Raw genomic sequence first — 12,164 nt, 5'->3', positions numbered from 1 at the left:
ACAGCAGTGACTTCTATTTGCATTGTAACAGCACTGTCTAACGGCTTTCATCTCACAGCAACCCTTGAGAGGGGACCAAAGCGGGCATTATCAACAGCCCATTTTACAGATTTTGAGAATTAAGGCTCAGAAGGAAGGACTTGCCCAGAATCACGTAGTTTGTAAGGTTTACATTCAAACCGAGGTTCTCTGACTTTTTCTACCGCATCTGATATCTCCATGACAAAGAGAGAAGAGCTGGTGTTTCAAGTCCTGGGTCGGGTGGAGCAGTGAGAACCAGGGCCGAAAGGAGAGGACAGTTGCCCAAGTCCTCACCTCTTGCACAGCTCAGCCCTGCCTTAACCCTCCGTAAACGAACACTGGCCACCTGGGCGCCTAGCTGAGGCATGATGCTCAAGTAGAGGGTAATGTTACGGAACTCACGAGTTAAATCCTGTTTTCCCTGCTCTTCTGGAAGATAAATGGAATGAGGGACTTGGTTTCAAATTTTCAAAAGAAGGCTTTGGGTTCAAGACCTGTGAAGGAGGGCAGGAGTTAGAGGCTTCCCTCGAGTTCTGGCCTCTAGCTCTCAGAAACTCAACTTCCTGAGCTTCTGTAAGAAGAAAGCATTTAGAACCTTCTCACAAAGCATGTGAAACGAAAACCTGGAAATCTCCTGATTGTTATGTAGAGTCCAGGACAAACCCTCCAGTCGGAAGACAATGGGAAATTATCCTCTTCCCCAGGAATACAGAATAGGACTCACCCTGCTGGGTTTGGAGTGAATGGGAGGAAGTAAAGCTGGAAATTCTTTGAAAACCCCTGAATAATTACATATGGAAGGCTCGTGTCTCCTTCCCTTGGAGCCTCTGCAATACAATAAATAACAGGGCGAGCACAGCTTCAGGTGCTAGAGAGGGGAGGTACCACCGAGCCAATAGGAAAGGACTCGGTTTAATTGTGTGACGCTTTACCTCAACAGATGCCCTGAAGCGGTCCCGGGGCCATCCAGACCAGGGAAAAAGACAGGCTGTCTTGCCTTTTGGCCCACCTCTCATTCTAACAGGGACATAGGATCCCCAGAAACCCTCCTTCCATTTTCCTGCACCAGTCGAAATGAGATAAAAACGCCCCCCACCCCAGTCACTGCTCACTCTTCAACTAAAAAGTCACTTCTTGATTCTGCCCAGCTTCCCCTGGATCACCCCAAAGCCCTGCTACCTTGATTTATGCCTCTCTTGAGATGTTGATAATGTTCTACCTTTCATTGCAGCAGTTATCTTGGTACTTAAACTTCCTTTTTTTAATTATAGTTGTGTCTTTTGACCTATTCTCCACTCTTGCACTTAACAGATTATATCCTGCCGAGTTGAAATGAACTGCCAGGTAGGGAAGACGTGGCACTGCCCTCACCCCTGCTACGCACACCCATTGACAGTTGGTTCTGTACGGAAGAACAGTTCTGTGTGCTTTTTATTTAATTTTATTTATTTATTTATTTAGGAAGACCAATTTTGAATTATGTCTCTTGGGAGATGAATTTCCCATCCTACTGTCCACATCAAAGGAGACTGGAAAGATGGCTGACGATACTGGAAAGTGGTTCTCTCAGCACCAGGTGAGTCAGCATAGCTGAGAAGTGAGTCCTTCCCTTGACATAGTTTTACATATGACCTCATCATTACCTACTGCCCAAGGATGGGGATAATAGGGTATAAGTGTCTGTAAAAATCCAGCCACCACTCCCAGGGAACTTGCAGAAAGCAAAGACACAAACAGCAGAAATGTGTGAAAACAGCGTTAAATTAATTAAACAAGGAGGCCATTAGGCTGAAGTGGCTCTAATGCTTTGGTGACCTTAGACGAAAGCCTAAGCCTGCACGTGCCCTGAGGTTCAAAAATGGAAACCTAAGGACAGCCAATCACAAAGAGCCGACTACGCTTTAGGCTACAGCCAATCAAGAATTTCCTTTCTTTGTTTCCTCACCTGCTCGATATGTCTTTCCAGGCTCCTGTGACGGAGCTCTCCTAACCGTTTCCAGTTGGGCGCTGCCTGATTTGGATCAAATTTTGCTCAAATAAAGTCTTAAAATGTGTCACACGCCCCAGGTTATCATTTAATAAGAGAAAGAGCTCGGTTTTGAAAACAAAGACGATCGATGGATTTGGGGGGAGTGAACTGGGGAGAACTTTCTAGAGAACCAGACCTTCGGAGCCGTGGTCTCTAGTGTGTGTCTGCGGGTGGGGAGTGGAGAGGGAGAAGCCTGAAATTGCTGTGTCCAGGGGAAACAGGAGGTTATTTTATGTGCCTGAGGGGAATGAGGAGGAGCTTCAGAATAAGAGGATGATGGCAAGGGAGGGTATGGGAGCACACAGGTAGGGTGGTACCCGCTGCCAGAGGTCGTGAAGGCAAAGGTCAGAGAAACCAAGGAAAGCCTCATCTAATTGTGTCAGGACTGTGGTCCAGGGGATTTACGGATGCGGTGCAGCAAGGGCGGCTGTTTCACCAGGACCGTGACCTATGCTCCACAATCACCGCTTTGTATACTTCCTGCTACCAGGAGGCACCTGTTTGTCACACGTGGGATCCTTCGTGGGGCACCGCGGATCATACCTCTCACTGTCTGCCATCTCGAAATCCATCACACTGGAGACTTTACATGGTGTCATCAGCTGAGTTAGCACCTGTAAAAATGATCACTCCCATTGGACTTAAAACTGCAAGTGCTTTTAATGAGGCCCTGGATAAAGGAATACATTTTCTCAGAGCCCTTATACAAATTCTATTAAATCCTTCACACCAAATAAATGACTGAAATGGTGATTAGGGTTTGGAGGCATACCATATGCATCATACCACGCATCCACTCAGAGGCAAATACGTTCTCATCTGAGGTTTGACCCAATGCCACCTAAGCTGAGCGCTAAGCGAAAAATCCTTTCCCTTTCAGTGGTTATTTCAACAAGAACTTCAATGCCAAACTAGCAGTGAATTTTGTGTATGAATTTTCTTTGCATTCTAACATTATGTAAATGAAAAACTCAACGAAGTGCAAATTAAGACTATTCTTAATTCTAAAAGGCTGCTATTCTGTGATAATGACGCCATGGAATATTTCACCGTCTGCCAAGCACGGTGTGTGGTTCCTGCTCCCCCATCTGCCTTATTCGCCTCCCAGCAGGGGGCACCCACTGTGTCCTCAGTTTTTTCTGCCCTCTAAAGTCAGAGCTGGGGGACTTCCCTGGTGGTCCCATGGTTAAGACTCCACACTCCCAGTGCAGGGGCCCAGGTTCAATCCCTGGTTGGGGAACTAAGATCCCACATACCACAACTACCGAGCCCAAGTGCCACAACTAGAGAAGCCTGTGCGCCACAGCGAAGACTCAGCACAGCCAAAATAAATAAATAAAATAAAGTAAAATAAAATAAAAAATAAAGTCAGATCTGGCCCCCTGTCCCTCTTCCTCCTCATGGTCTAATCTTGCCAAGATCATTTAATCATATAAACGGAACAAGAGGTTGATGTGGGAGCAGTGTGGAGAGACTAGGGGCCTGAGTAGGGAGGCAGCTCACCTGGGTTTATACCCCAGCTCTGCTGTGCACCTGCTGGATCTTCTCAGGTACCTTCTCAGAGCCTAACTTTCTTCATCTGTAAATGAGTTGCCTACCTCTGCAGGTTTAAAGGATTAAGTGAGATTGTATATGTCAAGGTTTCATGGTACATAAAACTTGTTCACTAAATGATACCTATGGTTGTTATGTAAAATTCAGATGAGATATTGTTGCTAAATCAGTTTGGCCATTCAGCAGTTGTCAGGGTTTTACTCAGGTTTGTCTGTGTCCCATCCACCCAGGGACATGTGGCAATATAAGCAAGTCCCACATCCAGTCCAGCCACACACACGAGCATTTCTTAGCAAACAGGCACGGAGGCCTTACTGCAGCCTGTTTCTGGAGGCTCAGGGTGAGCCCTGCTCTCACCCCCTATGCCCCCTGCAGGAAAACAGGGACTCTAGGAAGATGTCGCAGTGTTCTGAGGCCAGGAATCCACCAAACTCCTGGTCAAATCAGTCAACAGAGTTTCCCATTAAGCAGAGGCCACAAGAGACCAGATGAATGCCACCCGGTAAGCACAGCTCTGGAGAAGGAGTTGGTCTGCCATTGGCTGGATTCTTACAGCTTGTCCACTCAAGCCCACTCCAGACAACCACGTTTCTTAAGCAGCATCAATTTCACAAACGAAAAATTATTCCTAGTATCCCTTATGCTAATTCATGCATCGTTGGATTCAGATTGAGATCATGATGTTGCAAGTTCTGGGTGGAGGAAGCCAGCTCTGCAGCGTGGATTCCTGACCAGGGTGGTTCAAATGCAGACCCCACTTAGGGTGTAGATTCCTGACTAGGACGCTTTAAATGTTAACTGTATGCCCCCTGGCAGGGATTAAAGTTAATTTATACACTCATACACGACACTGTTTATATTAAAGTAGTTAAAAGTCAATTACAGACAATAGAGCAACTATGAATAAGCAAAAGATTCCATCAGCAACAGAATAGGAGACAGATGTAAACTATTGTGATTGATAATAGGAAATCTATATGTAGTCTTCATCCCACTTCTAACACAGAGCTCCTAAAACCCTTGTTCCTAAGTGACAGGCTCAATAAAATTGTCTTTTGTTATTCATAACAAGCCCCCTTCAACTGCACCAGAGTTTGTGAGGTGACTTTTGGAAAGCCCCTAAGGTTGGGGGCTGCTTTCCAGGGGAACCAACCTAGATTAGAGGGTTGGAACTATCAATCCCACCTCCGCGCCCCAATCTCTGGGGAGGGGAGAGGGGCTGGAGGTTAAATCAGCTGTGGATGGCCAATCATTTAATCAACCATACCTGTGTAATGAAGCCTCCAGAAAAACCCAGAAGGATGGGGTTCAGGCAGCTTCTAAGTGGGGGCACACGCAGAGATGTGGGTGTACCTAAAGAGGACATGAAATCTCCATGCCCTTTCCCCATGCATTGCCCTAAGCGTCTCTTCCATGGCCTGTTCCTGAGTTATATCCTTTTGTAATAAACTGGTAATCTAGTAAGTAAAATGTTTTCCTGAGTTCTGTGAGCCAATTCATCAATTTGTCTCATTTGTGTAGCAAAATTAACCAGACTTGAGGAGGGGGTTGTGGGAACCTCCAACCTACAGCCAGTTGATCAGAAGCACGGGTGACAACCTGGGTGTGGATTGGCATCTGAAGTGGAAGAGGACAGTCCGAACCCTGAACCTGGGGATCTGATGTGATCTCCAGGTAGATAGTGTCAAAATTGAGTTAAATTGTAGGACACCCAGCTGGTGTCACAGAATTGCTCAGTGTGTGGAAAACCCACGTATCTGGTATCAGAAGTGAAGGAGTATTGCAGCCGTTGTGGAGTATAAAGTAACGCACACGAGGACAATGTTTTTCCTTTAGAACCACGGATTCTTCTTCGGGGGGAATGCTCATGCCTGTCGTTTATTATTTAAGAGTCTCCAGCCTGAACGGTAAGATATTCAGTGTCATTTGGGCAACGCCCTAGGTTAGTCATTTGCCCTCATCAGGAATGCATGCCTCTGGGGTGGCCGGCTAGGCCCTCCTCGGGCCCCCACACTCCAGAGGCGGTTATTAACACGTGTTCCGGTTATTCTACTCTCAATCGACACACGTGATTTTCCTTTTTACTAATTAGCATAACAAATGTTAAAAATATTTTTTCATTAGTGGCTTGTTAATGAGCTTAATGAGTATTCGAAATGGGCTCCTGGTAGTGAATTCAGAAGTATTTAAGACATGTGGCTCGTCCAAAAGATTTTATAGACACACCCATTCACTGCGTGAACAGGTGTAAGAATATAACGAGTCCTCCAGCCCCAGACCTGGCAGATTCTTGTTCTCTGACTCATCCTGTGTGCTCGGTCTGAGGATTCTGCTTGCCTGTTACCAACGTCTAGTAAAGCACATTCAAGTAAACTGGGATGAGAGTACCTAAAAAGAGATGTCTCTTAATGTGCCCTGTTATCACAGATGCGTAATAAGTGCCTGAGTGCGTGGCAGAACCAGCTGTGAGATTTCCTGTGGTTAAAATCTGGCAGTGAGGTATGGGGAGTATATTTGTTTGCTAAGGCTGCCATAACGAAGTACCACAGACAGGGTCCAGGAACGCACTCTCTCACAGTTCTGGAAACTGCAAGTGCCAAATCAAGGTGTCAGCAGGGTGGGTTTCTTCCGAGGCCTCTCTCGCTGGCTTGCAGGTGGCTATCCTCTCGCTGGGTCCTCTTATGGTCACCCCTCTGTGCATGGCCACCCCTGGGGTCTCTGCCTCTTCTTATAAGGACACCAGTCAGATTGGATTAGGGCTCACTCTAAAGGCCTCATGTAACATAATCACCTCTTCAAAGACCCTATCTCCAAACACAGTTACCTTCCAAGGTGTTGAGGGTCAGGATTTCAACATGTACATTGGTGGGTGGACACAATTCTGCCTATAACAGGGAGTAAATAATCTGTACCTGCTCTAACTTGGTGGCTACCCTTATGGATCAAAAAAGCTACTGACTAGGCATAGCTAAACAGATTGAGACCAGTTTTCACGTGTGGCTCTAGAGTGGCCCTGTTGGGAAACTAAGCTGAGGTTGGAAGTAGCAGGTCCAAGGTTCTCAGGATCAGTGCATGAGCTGTGACAAAATTTCAGTTGCCTGTCACGGAGACCCACAACTGATGGTGGCTCACACAAGACCAAAGTGTATTCCTCTCTCTTAAACTGGTATCTCAGCCTTGCTTGGCGAAACTGCCAGGTGTTCAGGCTGCTTCTGTCTCATTGCTCTGCCATCCCTGGGTACCTCCTTCAACTGCATGGTCCACGATGGCTCCCAGGCACATCCTCCTTCCAGACAGTGGGGAGAAGGGGCTCAAACCCAAAGTGCACACATCGCGCTTCTGCTCACGTCCTCTTGGCCAGAGCTTAGTTATATGGCCACACCCACCCACAAGGGATGTTGGGAGGTAGAGACACTATTTTGAGCATCCCTGTGCCCACTTACAAATCAGGGGTTCTGTTCCCAAGGGGAAAACAATATTGGGGAACAACCAACAGTCACTTCCAAAATTAGAGAGTAGTAATGGAGACAACACAGCTGAGAGTCAGCAGGCAAGCTCCAGTACCGGTACCCTGCTTCTAAAAAACATCAAAATATTTGCGTATTTATTGGCAAACAGTCACTGCTCTAGCCCCTGAGCACCCCCCTCCCGCTGCCCCTTACCATCCCAGTCCCCTTCCCCCTCCCCCAGGACACCATGGACTTCCCCTAGGACCCACTAACTAAAAGGTTAATGCGTGGTCCACAGGGGCCTCCCTGACCCTGATCCTGCCCAATGGCTTGTGCCCAGTCTGATTGGTTCATGCCCTTGTCTTGCTGATTTTTTAATATTTCAAATATAACTTGTGGGAGCAATGTCTGGAAACCAGATTTTATGAAAAAGTTAAAGAGCTAGGGATATTTAAGCTAAGATAGATTTGGCAGGGGAAACAGCTCAGTCATCATCTTTAAGCATTTATAATAATAGTCACTACCTTTACATTTTCCTTTAAGTGTCTATTATGTGCCAAGACCCGAACTGGGCTCAGTGCTTTATATGTACTCTTTCAAATTCTCAAAGCAATCCTATATAGTGCGAATTATTTTCATTTCATTGACAAAGGCACTGAAGATCAGAGACATTCAGTTACTCGCAGAAGACATACAACCAGAGTCAAGATTCAAACCCCTGGATGTCTGGCTCCAAAGGGGACGCTTTCTCCCCAGCACCATGTTGCTTTCTCTGTGAAAGAGGAAGTAGCCATATTCACATTTCTTTATAGAGCAGAACTAAGACGTTACAGGAGAGCCAGGAAACATAAGTTCAAATAAAAATAGAACTTCTAACAATCGAGTTATTAAAAAATGAAATGTACTGGTGAGCTGATAGTAAATTTTATATAGAAATATAAAGGACCTAGAACAGTCAAAGCAACCTTGAAAAAGAACAAATTTGAAGGACTTATACTACATGATTTCAACACTTACTGTAAAGCTATAGTAATTAAGAAAGTATGGTATTGGCATAAATAAACAGATAGATGGGGAAAAAATAGAGAGTCTAGAAACAGAATCATACACGTAGAGTCAAATGATTTCTGACAAAGACAATTCAGTGGGGGAAAAATCATTTTTAAGTGGTACTTGATTAATTCAATATTTATATGAAATCAATGAACCTCAACCCCTACTTCACATCATATACAAAAATTCATTTGAGATGGATCACAAACCTAAACGTAAACTTTCTAGAAGAAAATATGGGAGAATATATATGCAAAGACTGGGGTGGGCAAAGATTTAAACCTTCTAGAAGAAAATATGGGAGAATATATATGCAAAGACTGGGGTGGGCAAAGATTTCTTAGGCCATGTAAAAACATAATAATAAAAGAAAAAATTGATTCCATGTACTTTATTAAAATTAAAATTCTAATCATCAAAAAGCATTGTTAATAAAGTGAATAGGCAAGCTACAGACAGAGAGATGTCTCTGACAAAGAACTCATAAACAGAATATACAAAGAACTCCTATAAATCAACAATAAGAAGACAAACAATATTTTTAAATGGGCAAAAAACTTGGACTAACGCATCACAAAAAAGAATGTGTGTGTGGCCAATAAGCACATAAAAACGTTTCTGGGCATCAGTGTTCAACAGGGAAATGCAAATTAAAACCACAACGGGATATCACTACATACCCACTGGAAGGGATAAAATTTTTAAATTCTTACGATACCAAATGCTAGAGAGGCTGTGGAGCGACTGGATCTCTTGTACATTGATGGTGAAAGAATAAATGGTACAGCCACTTTGGAAAACTGGCATTTTCTTATAAATATTCACCTCTCGTGATCCAGGTATTCCAAAAGAAATGAAATCATATGCCTACTAAAAAATTGTGTAAGAATGTTAATTGTGGCTTTATTTCTAATAGCCAGACCTTGGAAACAATGCAAGTGTTCACCAGTAGGAGAGCAGATAAGCAAATTGAGGTATATTTGTACAGTGGGATATTGTCCAGCAATAAAAAGGAATAAAGTATTAATACATACAGCAACATAGATGAGTCTCAAAAATATTATGTTACGGGAAAAAAGCCAGACATGAAAAGAGTACATACACTGAATGACTCCATTTATGTGAAGTCCAGGAACAGGCAAAACTCATCTATGGGAATGGAAATCAGAAGACTTCGCTGGTGGTCCAATGGTTAAGGCTCCACGCTCCCACAGCTGGGGACGTGGGTTCGATCCCTGGCCAGGGAACTAAGAAACTGCATGCCGCACAGGCTAAAAATAAATAAATAAAAGGTTTTCAAAGAGGAAAAAAAAAGGACTTCCCTGGTGGCGCAGTGGTTAAGAATTCGCCTGCCAGTGCAGGGGACACGGGTTCCAGCCCTGGTCTGGGAAGATCCCACACGCCACGGAGCAACTAAGCCCGTGCGCCACAACCACTGAAGCCCCCGTGTCTAGAGCCCGTGCTCCACAACAAAAGAAGCCACCACAATGAGAAGCCTGTGCACCTCAACGAAGAGTAGCCCCTGCTCACCGCAACTAGAGAAAGCCCATGTGCAGCAATGAAGACCCAACGCAGCCAAAAATAAATAAATTAATTAATTAATTAATTTGAAAAAAAGAATTGAGGTTACCTGTGGGAGGGTGTGGAGAGGGAGTGGGGAGGGAGGGTGGTGGGATCATGGGGAAATTTTTTGTGTGATGTGGCAATTTTCTACATTTTGATTTAGCCATTGGAAACACAGGTATATTTGTCCAGACTCATCAAATTGTACACTTAAGGTCTGTGCATTTTACTGTATGTAATTATACTTCAATTTAAAATGAATTTAAATAAACGAAAGGAAGAAATTAGTTGCCTCTCCCAGTATTATGCTCCTCAGTATTGGAAGTATTCAAGCTAGAGTAAATGCTTGTCAGAGATACTGTGGAGGGTTCAGATTAAGTCATTTAAGAAAAAATAAACTCAGATTTTTAAGACCTTGGTATACATGATACTGTACTAATCATATATTTTGGAAAAGGCAGTACCTGTGTTCGCCTTGTAGTTTCGAGCAGTCGACATAGATAAGTAAATTTATGTTGCTAAAAACTTTAAAGCACTTTAAAATGTTTTTGTTCCTTTTTCTTTTGTGAAACTCTTCCCCTATCTGGCCTTATTTTTTCTTCCCTCCTGACACCCAAGCCCTTAGCCATTCTATGTTCCTATATCTTACAACCTGTGGTGTTTGCACACTTCCTTTGTTAAACATGCTCCCCACCCCCATTTCTCATCAACTTCTGCCTCTCCTTGAAGATTTTATGCAGAAGTCACCGCACCTGTAAGACTTCCCTGTAAAGACCACTCCCCACAGCTTGAGCTCTGTGCCCATGCTAGGTTTACCTGTAACGTAGCATTTACCCCAGGTTAAATGATGCCAAGGTTCCTCCCAGCTCAAAGATTCTAGCTTTTTTTTTTAAATAAATTTATTTATTTATTTTTGGCTGTGTTGGGTCTTCTTGCTGCATGTGGGCTCTCTCTAGTGCGGTGAGCAGGGGCTATTCTTCGATGTGTTGCGTGGGCTTCTCATTGTTTTGGCTTCTCTTGTTGTGGAGCACGGGCTCTAGGCCTGCGGGCTTCAGGAGTTGTGGCACGTGGGCTCAGGAGTTGTGGCTCACGGGCTCTAGAGTGCAGGCTCGGTAGTTGTGGTGCACGGGCTCAGTTGCTCTGCAGCATGTGGGATCTTCCCAGACCAGGGCTTAGAACCCGTGTCCCCAGCATTGGCAGGCGGATGCTTAACCACTGAGCCATCAGGGAAGTCCCGATTCTAGCTCTTTGGACAAGCAATTCTAGACCTGAATGAAGAGAAATAGTCAAGCCACCAGCAGTAGCATCTTCATGAGGTTCTACATGAGGCAGACGAATGAAAAAATAGGAACTGGGGACACTTTTCTATGGGAACTACATGACAACGTTAGATCGGAAACTACAATCTCTGCTGACGGATAAGAGACTTGTAGCTTTGGGGCTGGATATGAAGGAACTAAGCTCTGTGCTTGCACAACAATGGGCCCGCATGGGTGCCATGGGCATGGGGTTTCGAAAGAAAAGGATGAATACAACTCAAGGCTAAATGCAGAAGCCGATGTTTATGAAGTACCTTCTCTGGTGCCAGATTCTATACTAAACACTTTGTATCCCTTAATCTTATGTAATCCTCATTATAACTCTGCAGAGAGGTTAAGTAATGTGCCCAAGATTTCACAGCTAGTAAATGATAGAACTGGGTCTCATTTCCAGGTATGTTTGACCCCAGAGTCCATGCTCTTAATCATCAGGCTCTCCCGTGTCCCGGGAACAGAAGCGCCAAGATCACTTTGCCCTGTCTCTTGGCTCTAGGTACCTCAACCAGCCCAAATGACAATCTTCTTTCCCATTACTTTTAGGTTATCTGGGAAGAGGAGTCTACAGCATTCTTGTTCCGGTAGTTCTCACGTCTCCAGCCAGGGAGCCCTTCTTTTATGTAATCTGAGCCCCCCCTACTTTGCTGCATCATTAGTAGATGAGCTGAAGGCTCCATTATACATATAATTTCAATGGAAGCAGAAGGAGGCAGAAACTGCTGCAGTAGGAACTTTATTCTTTATTCTATCTGTCTGAGTTTTGTCAGGTTTCTATAGCGGGGTAGTCTAGAGCCATATGAAAGGAGACTGATGAGGGGACATGATAAGACAAGAAGCAAATGTTCATTAAAGAGATGGAGAAATGGATTTATTCTCATCAAGGTGGAAGCACTGTAGCCCACAGAGTAGATCTCATAACGTGAAGCTATGGTCTAGCCAAGGGAAATGCAGGAGTACTCTGGTAGGCATGGGAACCAGGAGCAGGAAACCGTAGCAATGTTATGCTGACATTTTGCAATAGTCTTTCCACCTTGGTTACTTGGTCTAAATAAACAAAAACCGTGTCAAATATATTCAGCACTTACTAGGAACTCATTTCTCCATCCTCACCTCTTCCTTCTCTTGAGCGCACGTGACCGTAGTAGGGGGAAATCTTTGCTTTCAAAAGAGCGCTGTGTG

Source organism: Lagenorhynchus albirostris, chromosome 9 (genome assembly GCF_949774975.1).
Source record: "Lagenorhynchus albirostris chromosome 9, mLagAlb1.1, whole genome shotgun sequence".
NCBI classification, from domain to species: Eukaryota; Metazoa; Chordata; class Mammalia; order Artiodactyla; family Delphinidae; genus Lagenorhynchus; species Lagenorhynchus albirostris.
Note: the sequence above shows the minus strand (reverse complement) of the source record.